Here is a 10,208-nt window from a genome sequence, read left to right on the forward strand (position 1 = left end):
TTACTGCACACCTTCCAGCCAATCAGGATCGAGTATTTAAACAGCCCATGGTATAAAGTCAAAATAATCCATACATTATGCTTTTTACTTCAAAACAAGTTATATGAGCCCAGATCATTGAGGCATACAGGCCATAAATAGCAAATAGAAGTTCAAAACTTGTAGGCTAATGTTTACAAAAACTTAAGTTGATAAAAAGATCTATCACAACATTAGGTGATGATATACAGTATGTATTATTTTGGATTTATAAACTGCTATAATGTGGCGGTCATTTTAGACCAGGAACACAAAACTAGCTAACATGAAATGAACACAACAGGAGGGTTAATGCCGTATTGCCGGGCTACAATGGCAGTTAGTGTAACATGTCCTGTATTGTTTCAGGCAACGACATGGCTTCAACTAAGTCACACAAAGGCATGAGCGATGCTGACTGGCTTGCGCGTCTGGAGAGTTTTGCCCGAACAGGAGTTTGGCCATCGAGGGAGGGGAATAGACCTTCTCCCCGACAAAAAAGATGGCATGAGTTGTATCAGAAGGTAAATTATGTAGCTAGATTCATGGGTGAACTAATAAACTCGTATAATAATAAATTGTGCTATTTTTATTTATGTGTATGGATATGTAATTATTTACAATGTAAATACAATGTAATATTGATATAATTAAGATGACAGTTTTGAGAAAACATGGACTACAGTGTCATAGCTACACTTTATGTTCACAGATAGAAAAATGCCCTCTGCAAATGAGGGGGCAGACCACCCTTCTGAAGGAAGCTCAGAAGTGTATTTGTGGATTTCACAAGGTAACTTCAATTAGCCTAGTTCAAGTTGCATATGTTCATGTGTTTGCAATATCAATGTGTCTTCATATCTAAAGTTAGGCATTAGGAGGAGTGTATAATATTATGTGTGTGGTATATCTTAATGCATGTATCACAGGTTCATCCACCAGTCATAGTGGATGCATCACAGAGCGCCCCTTCCCAAAGCACACCCTCCATCAGTGATGTGTCACATCCTGCAAAGAAACCCAAGCTGACTTTGTCAATGGTGAGCAGACCTTACGATTGTAGGTATCACTGCAGACATTGAAACATCTCAACATTTTCCTATATTTTTCCTAACATTTTCCTTTTAGTTTGAAAAGTCAAGGTTTGGAGGCTCACATGTGGCAGCAGCGAAACCAAATTTAAGCATCCAGAGGAAAACATCTCAGGTTAATATGAAAGACATCATGACTTCTTTTATCATGACACTACATCATTTTATTTCATAAAAAATGCAATCCCTTTAACAGATTAATCATAACGTTTGACTCCACAGACATTAGAGCACTCCAGTTCAGCCACAGCTTCATGCCCACCCTCTGATCCTTGTCCTCCTCTATCCCCCAAACCTCATCGGCCTGTCATCAAGTCCTCCTCTTCCTTCTTCCTTCCTCCAGCTCAGAGATCACAACACAACAAAGACACAACAAAACCATCGATTAATTCTGAGTTTGCTGTTGTGAGGAGTCCAGTAAGATGTCATTCAAAATATAAACATGCCTTTGTCATTTAATGCTCTCTTAACTTTTATTTAAACCAATGTTTTTGATAATATCAGCAGGTCTCATCTCAGCCAGAAGACCCTGCAGATCTCCCACTACTGTGGCCACAGACAATGCCACAGCAGGACCAGAAGTGGGTGTCGGAAGCACTTTTTAGGGTTGGTGCAAAGGGTAAACTGGAGCTGCGTGAAAACCTGCAGTTGTGGTATCACCCCCCACCACCAGCCCTGTTGTATCACCAAGCTCCAGCACCTGATCGATTTTTTTCACAGCGGCTCTTGCTCTGGATGCCATATAGGCTATGGAAGGTGCAGCTCCAGTGTACTAATCCTGCCTGTGCCAGGCATCAGCTGTGTGGTGGTGGTCTGCACAGGAGAGTTCGACAGGTGTTAGATATTGACAGATACTACAACCTGGTGACAGAGACCCTGATCTGTACCAGATGTAGAACCAGCTACCTGTCCTGGAGTCATGCTGTGTTGCAGCAGTTGGACCTGGCCCATCGATCTGAATTCAGGATCATCCTCACACGCAAGTAAATATTTTGCAGTCATGTTGCTCATATGCTACCTTTTTTGATAAATACTTCTTACAATAATTAGATACCTGATAATAAGATACTTGAATAAATACTTTTTTTTCCAAGGTATGCCTGTGACATTCGAGTTATTCGCTTGTTGCGTGAGAGGGGCATGGGGAATGGCCCAGTGAGGATCATCGGCCAGCTGAGGGAGAACCACAGTGAGGAGTGGTTAAAACGTGTGGCTCGGTACACATCAGAGTGTGTGGCCTTTTTAGATAAGCCTGGCCTGCAGCCACTGCACTTCCAGGAACCACCACCACTTGCTCCAGTACCCAGCTACAAATGGCTCCTCACTGTATACAGTCAGGACATCCTCAACAGGCTCGATCACATCAAGGCCAGCATCACATCCACGTATGGATCAATTTTAAAAATGGATTCAACTAAGAAGGTTAGAGGAGCTGCTTTAATGACTGTACTCCTTTCTATAATGAATTGTTAGACCAAAATAGCTTTATTTTTCAATGTTACTGATTTGGATGTATGTTGTATTATTTGCTATGTTTATTGTTTCTTTTAGATCACCAAGAAGTTGAGTGGGCCTGCGAAAGGCACAGCACAGTGGCTTACCTCAGTAGGCAATGAGGTAGGTCAGGTGCTGATGAGTGTCCTGACTGCGAATGAAGGGGCTGGGTTAGACCTCATGGCTGCAGGGCTGATGGAGAGGTACCAGAGAGATGGTGTTGATCCTCCCACTATCCTGTATGTGGACTGTGACTGTTGCAAGGAAGTGGGAGAGACTAAACTGAAGAGACGGTTCAGCAGCTGGCCCGATGTCATCGTTCGCCTAGACATTTGGCATTTTATGCGACGTTTGGCAGTAGGGTGCACCACTGATGCCCACCAGTTGTACCCTACTTTTATGTCTAGGTTGTCGTCCTGTATTTTTGAGTGGGACGCAGGGGATCTCACTCTGCTGAGAAGGGCCAAGAGGGAGCAACTCACCCAACAGGGCTGGCCTGCAATGACAGCGGCAGAGCTTGACCGTCATATAAGCAAAGATGAGCTGGCCCAACACTGCAGGAGGAGAACACGAGGAGAGGAAACCACTATCCGCCTCCTTGATATGCTCATCAGAGAGCTCATGGGTGGCAAGGGGAATGACGCCCTTGGTGTTCCTCTCCTTGACAGTGTGAGGATGCAGCACATCTGGCATGTCCAGAGACGGCACGTCACCTGTATCCAGGACCCTCCAGATGTGCCACTCTACACGGAAACTGGAACCATAAACAAGGGTGGGATGGTTCTAAAAACGTATAGGTGTGCCAGAGGCTCCACATCCCTGGAATCATTTCACTGCCACCTAAACAGATTTATTCCAGGTTTGTCATGACAGATTATACCACATCTTATACCATCTTATACCATTATACCATCTTCTCTTTGGCTCTCAACGAAGGCGGTCGCATTTTCTTCCCCTCCTGTCCCTTATCTCCCCTGCTTTGCTGCTCTCGTCTCGTCTACTGTCCTGTATGTACTTTGAGAGACTCTCTCTACACTGCTCTACAAACTAAGAAATTATGGATTTGATCAACTGGTCTCTCAACGCAATTGACACCATCTTCTCGAAGATATCTACCTATTCGGAACCATGATAACAGGTTTTCTGCTGTTTGGATTAGGCATTGCCCTGGGTTATCGAGGAATTAAGAAAACGGTGACAGCTGTCCAAAACCCCACAAGGCTGCCCGTGATGATTGAAGCAGTGGGCAGAGCTGTCAGCACTCAGACTGTGAATATGAACCACTATATGGATAACATCATGGAGAAGCTCACAGCTTTGGAAAGGAAAGTGGATCGTCTCGAAGACCAAGATGGACCAGGAGCTGTGTAAATTGGAATGCGGCTACTCGTCCAGAGACCAAACAACCCCAATCTTATCTGCTTTCGGCCCCCCTCTACCAGCAGTGGCCTTGGCCGAGGCCTGCTGTTGGAACAACAATCTCCTCCGGAAGAGCACTGCAGCGAGACGCTCTTGCGTTCCTTCCCCCACTCCACACTGACACCTGCTGATTGTTGACTCTGTCTGGGACCTGACCAAGGTTGTCTCCATGGCAACTGCTGTGTATCGCTATGACATCCTGCGGACTGAGGCACCTAGATTAGGATGCCAGGCGTAGCGACTCTCCAGGCCTACACATACACAAACTCTTACATATATACAGATATGCAATCACCCCCCCACCCCCAATCCCTCGCCTTCGACGCTTTGTACCCCCAGTCTGACAGGCGGGTCTGTGACCAGCGCCGAGAATGGCTGCAGGACCGGATGGCTGCTTGCCTGTGCTGGGTTACCTCCATCCCCCACTCCCCTCCCCTCCCCTGTTGCAAGTCTTGTGTGTTCATGTTGTGTACTGATTATGTGCAAATGTTGCTGAGGTGTTTTTTACTGTTCCCAAACTGTACTCCTTACAGGAGCATAGTCTGGGGGTTGCCTTTTTTTTCTCCTCACCTCTCCTCATGTTATGCTGTATTTTTTTTCCTCAATGCTCTGTCTTCCTGTCCTGTCTACCCCCTTGTCATATTGTATGTATGTTTTGTATGGACAGGTTGATGGCTAATTTCGCTGGTACTTGTGACTAGTGACAATAAAGGCTACTACTACTACTACTACCACATCTTGCCACAAATTCCTGTTTATTTAGATATTTGTTTATATCAGTTAACAGATAATATTTTCTCTTTTGCAGTTTCTTAAAACAATGTTTGGCTTTCTATTTATTTTTTTAGGGAACAGCGCAAACAGCCTGAACTTCCAGATTTACCTCCTGGAAGGTTTGTTACGCTGGAATCAGGACCGGGCTGCTGCTGCTGTTGCAGGTGGAAGTTCAAACCTGCGTACTTACACAGGGGAGCTGGTTTACTCTGTCAATGAGAACTACAACAAGTTGTATGGCAGGAAATTGGTCCCTTGCTTCACTCCACCTGCAGTATACACAGGTAAATATATTTTGATAAATGCAGTTCACAATGTTCACAAGTTCAAGTGTTTCTGGACAAAAATTATGTAATTTTTGACAGATCAGAGAAAAATAATACTACCAGAATTTTTGTACACTGGATTCTGTGTCCTAGGTGTCAGGATAGAAAATAAAATTAATGCTAGAATATAGAGTAACCCTGTCTTTTTATGATGCCCTCTGAATTACAGATTTTTTGTTCATGCACAAGCTGACAACAAAAAGATTTACTGCATTTTAATAAACCTTTCTGATTAATTTCCTTTAAAAATGTTTCCTGTTCCAAATATTTCCTCAGGGGAGCTCATTGGAGTGCAATATTTGTTGAGGCAGAATAGTCAGCCCCTGGAGGACATGTGCCCTACCTCCGATAGGACCTCTCAGTTGCTGGAGGAGATAGATGTGGAGGAGCAAGGGGAAGAGGATGAGGGTTTCATTGATTTGTTGGGAGAGGAAGCCACAGTGACAAATCTTGTGGCATTAGATGACTCATTCCTTATAGATCCACCAGTCCCACCTGCTGCACCACTGCCCTGTTTCCAGGCTCCACCAGTGCCCGGTATCCAGACTCCATCAGCTGCACCACTGCCCTGTTTCCAGGTTCCACCAGTGCCCGGTATCCAGACTCCATCAGCTGCACCACTGCCCTGTTTCCAGGCTCCACCAGTGCCCCGTCTCCAGACTCCTTCTGCTCCACCAGTGCCCCGTCTCCAGACTCCATCAGCTGCACCACTGCCCTGTTTCCAGGCTCCACCAGTGCCCCGTGTCCAGACTCCATCAGCTGCACCACTGCCCTGTTTCCAGGCTCCACCAGTGCCCCGTCTCCAGACTCCATCAGCTGCACCGCTGCCCTGTTTCCAGGCTCCACCAGTGCCCCGTCTCCAGACTCCATCAGCTGCACCGCTGCCCTGTTTCCAGGCTCCACCAGTGCCTGGTATCCAGACTCCATCAGCTGCACCACTGCCCTGTTTCCAGGCTCCACCAGTGCCCGGTATCCAGACTCCATCAGCTGCACCACTGCCCTGTTTCCAGGCTCCACCAGTGCCCCGTCTCCAGACTCCTTCCGCTCCACCAGTGCCCCGTCTCCAGACTCCATCAGCTGCACCACTGCCCTGTTTCCAGGCTCCACCAGTGCCCCGTCTCCAGACTCCATCAGCTGCACCACTGCCCTGTTTCCAGGCTCCACCAGTGCCCCGTCTCCAGACTCCATCAGCTGCACCACTGCCCTGTTTCCAGGCTCCACCAGTGCCCCGTCTCCAGACTCCATCAGCTGCACCACTGCCCTGTTTCCAGGCTCCACCAGTGCCCCGTCTCCAGACTCCATCAGCTGCTCCACTGCCCTCAGCAATGGTAAAATGTTCTTTTCTAGACCAATTGTTTCTAATTTATTCGCCCTTAAGCAGCAAATTCACAAACTCACTTAACATGTAATTAGCATGTAATTATCTAACCAACAGTTATATTTTTCCAGGCTGTTGACAAGCACTGCATTCCTGGAATGGATCGGGTGGATGAGTTGGCGGAGTGTCTGGTGGAGCTGCGCACACAGGCAAGCCTCACACTTACCAACCAACAAGTTGCAACCATTGTGGGTTCACAGCAAAATCCCCAGAGTTAAATTAACTCTGTTCAGAGAACATTTGGTCCCTCTCTACAAAGAGTTAAAATAACTCTGAATCAGAGTTAAAGTTAATAAGATACTTAAGTGATTAATTAAGTGATGATAGGACATTAATGATGAACACCTGCTGTCAACAAGTTCTCAGCAGAGGAGGATTAAACAACTCCACAAACAGCATTACCAGCTTTATTTATTACTAACCAGACTGACTTTATTTCTGTCATACGTTTACAGAAGTTCATATTGAGAATTAAGGTTTAGATGTTGACGATTTATTGAAAATGTATGATCACCATTATCGTGATGAGTGTTTCCTTTAGTTGGGCAGTTTGACTCTATCGTATTTTTTTGAGTGTTTGTGGTTTTTGTAACAGCTTTTACCAAAACATGTAATTTGTTGCAAAGAATGCCAGATGCAAAGATGTTCAGGTGATCTAATTTTCAACAACAAAAAGTAGAGTGATGCGCTTATATCATCACTGTCCATTTGATGTTAATAGATTATATTGACTAACAATACTCTCTTGCTACAGATTGGACATTTTTGATTTTTTAAATACATAATAGGGGAATTTTTTTTTTCTGTGACACAGACATCAAGAATCAGCATATGAATCTCAACAATGGTGACATGTTTCATGCCGCAATGCATCCTGGGAGCCATGAGTTTTATACTATTGTGGCTCCCAGCATGCATTGCAGCATGAAGCATGTCACCATTGTTGAGATTCATAAGCTGATTATTGATGTCTTTGTTTAAAAAAAAAAAAAAATCCCCCATTATGTATTTGAAAAATTCAAAATGTCCAATCTGTGGCAAGAGAGTACAGGTGCTGGTCATAAAATTAGAATATCATCAAAAAGTTGATTTATTTCAAGGATTCAACTTAACAGGTGAAACTAATATATTATATAGACTCATTACATGCAAAGTGAGATATTTCAAGCCTTTATTTGTTAAAATTTTGATGATTATGGCTTACAGCTTATGAAACCCACGAAATCAAAATCCCAGAAAATTAGAATATTACATGAAATCACACAGTAATTACACAGTGATACCATGGTCATTGAACCAGGTTTTGGTTCTTTTGGCAGTGTGGGCAGGTGCAAATCCTGCTGGAAAATGAAGTCAGCATCTCCATAAAGCTTGTCTGCTGAAGGAAGCATGAAGTGCTCTGGAAATGTCCTGGTAGACGGCTGCGTTGAGTGGACAGCACAGTGGACCAACACCAGCCGATGACATGGCTCCCCAAACCAACACAGACTGTGGAAACTTCACACTGGACTTCAAGCATCTTGGATTGTGTGCCTCTCCATTCTTCCTCCAGACTCTGGGACCTTGGTTTACAAATGAGATGCAAAATTTGCTCTCATCAGAAAAGAGGACTTTGGTCCACTGTGCTTTATTAAATCCAGAGTCAACGCAGCCGTCTACCAGGACATTTCCAGAGCACTTCATGCTTCCTTCATTTTCCAGCAGGATTTGCACCTGCCCACACTGCCAAAAGAACCAAAACCTGCTTCAATGACCATGGTATCACTGTGTAATTACTGTGTGATTTCATGTAATATTCTAATTTTCTGTGATTTTGATTTTGTGGGTTTCATAAGCTGTAAGCCATAATCATCAAAATTATAACAAATAAAGGCTTGAAATGTCTCACTTTGCGTGTAATGAGTCTATATAATATATTAGTTTCACCTGTTAAGTTGAATTCTTGAAATAAATCAACTTTTTGATGATATTCTAATTATATGACCAGCACCTATATTGTTAGTGAATATAATATATTAACATCAAATGACCACTTTTGGACAGTGATTATATAAGTGCATTTTTTTTACTCTCTGCTGTTAAACACTATATCACCCTATCATCTTTTTTTTGGCTTTCTTTGTAACAAATTACATGTTTTGGTAAAAGCTGTTACAAAACCCACAAACTTGCAAGAAGAGTCAAACTGCCCAACTGAAGGAAACACTCATCACTATAATGGATCTCAACATTTTCAATAAATCATCAACATCTAAACCTCTGTTAATTCCCCAATAAGACCTTCTGTAGACGTCTGACAGAAATAAAGTCAGTCTGGGGTGCGTTTCCCGAAAGCATCGTTGGCCAACTATGGTCGCAAGTTCCGTCGTTACCAATAGAGTTCAATGGACATTGCGATGAACTTGCGGCCATAGTTGGCCAACGATGCTTTCGGGAAACGCACCCCTGGTTAGTAATAAGTGAAGCTGGTAATGCTGTTTATGGAGTTGTTTAATCCTCCTCTGCTGAGAACTTGTTAACAGCAGGTGTTCATCATTAATGCCCAATCATCACTTAATTAATCACTTAAGTATCTCATTAACTTTAACTCTGATTCAGAGTTATTTTAACTCTCTGTAGAGAGGGACCAAATGTTCTCTGAGCAGAGTTAATTTAACTCTGGGGAATTTGCTGTGTTTGTGGCAGAACCTGGACCAATTTGACAAAGACAGGGTGATGTATGCTGCTCGTCATCAAGACAGGCTACTTACAGGACGTTTTAGGTCCCCTAAAAAGAAAGCTGTCTTTACTCCTGGTGTCGACAGCACAAAGAGATGTGTTTTGGGTTCTAGTGGCTCTCCAGCACAGTGGCCTAATTGTTGTCGCCTTGTTGAATTGATTTTCATAAGGTTGTGTGACATCCACCGAAGCCCCAAAAAACAGAGGACACAATCTCTGTCAAGATGGGATCTAATTCTTCGCGATTACAGAAGAATTCGGCAGCTAATTCTGAGCAATGGAACGGTGATGAGCGAAACAACCCTTCAGCTAGTTGAGGTAAATCAGAGGACCCTTACAACGTGGCACAATGAACGTTTAAAGGGTCAGGAGGTCTCAGTGCTGTTGCAAGGGCTGGAGCTTCCTGAAGCACGTCCAGTGGCATTGGATGCTCTGCCTCCAGCACAAGTGCAGCCTGTTGTGCCTCCACAATATAGCCACCAGCTGCATAGCTACCAGATGCCACCAGACACAGCTGGACAGGCAAAGACCAAGTTTAGAAAGATCCAGCCCTCAGCTACCTGTACATCTGCCACAGCATTTTCATTTGAGCCATCAGCCTTACACCCTCAGCGTTCAGCCACATTCAGCCAGCTAAGGACAATTTATCCCAGGCCGACAGCTCCGCACCCATTGGTTCCTGACACACCCACTGCCCCTGTTGTGTCTCAGATGGTACTGTTGCCTTGCCCAGGCCCATTTTCCACCATTAACCCTGGAGCAATTTCCTCTGACCCACCTGCAAATGTCACAGCCACCCCAACCAAACGGTCGTACAATCGTACTGTAAATGCAAATAAGTGCAGAAAGTGTGGCCAATTTCGTACACAAGAAACTGGCAATAGCCAGTACAAAGGCAAAATATTTTGCCCAAATAAAGAGACAATTACCAAGGAGCAGTGGTTACAGAATATGAGAAAATAACACTTGTGTGTCTGTGATTTATTCATT

Source organism: Squalius cephalus, assembly GCF_949319135.1.
Source record: "Squalius cephalus genome assembly, chromosome: 11".
In the NCBI taxonomy this organism is placed as follows: domain Eukaryota; kingdom Metazoa; phylum Chordata; class Actinopteri; order Cypriniformes; family Leuciscidae; genus Squalius; species Squalius cephalus.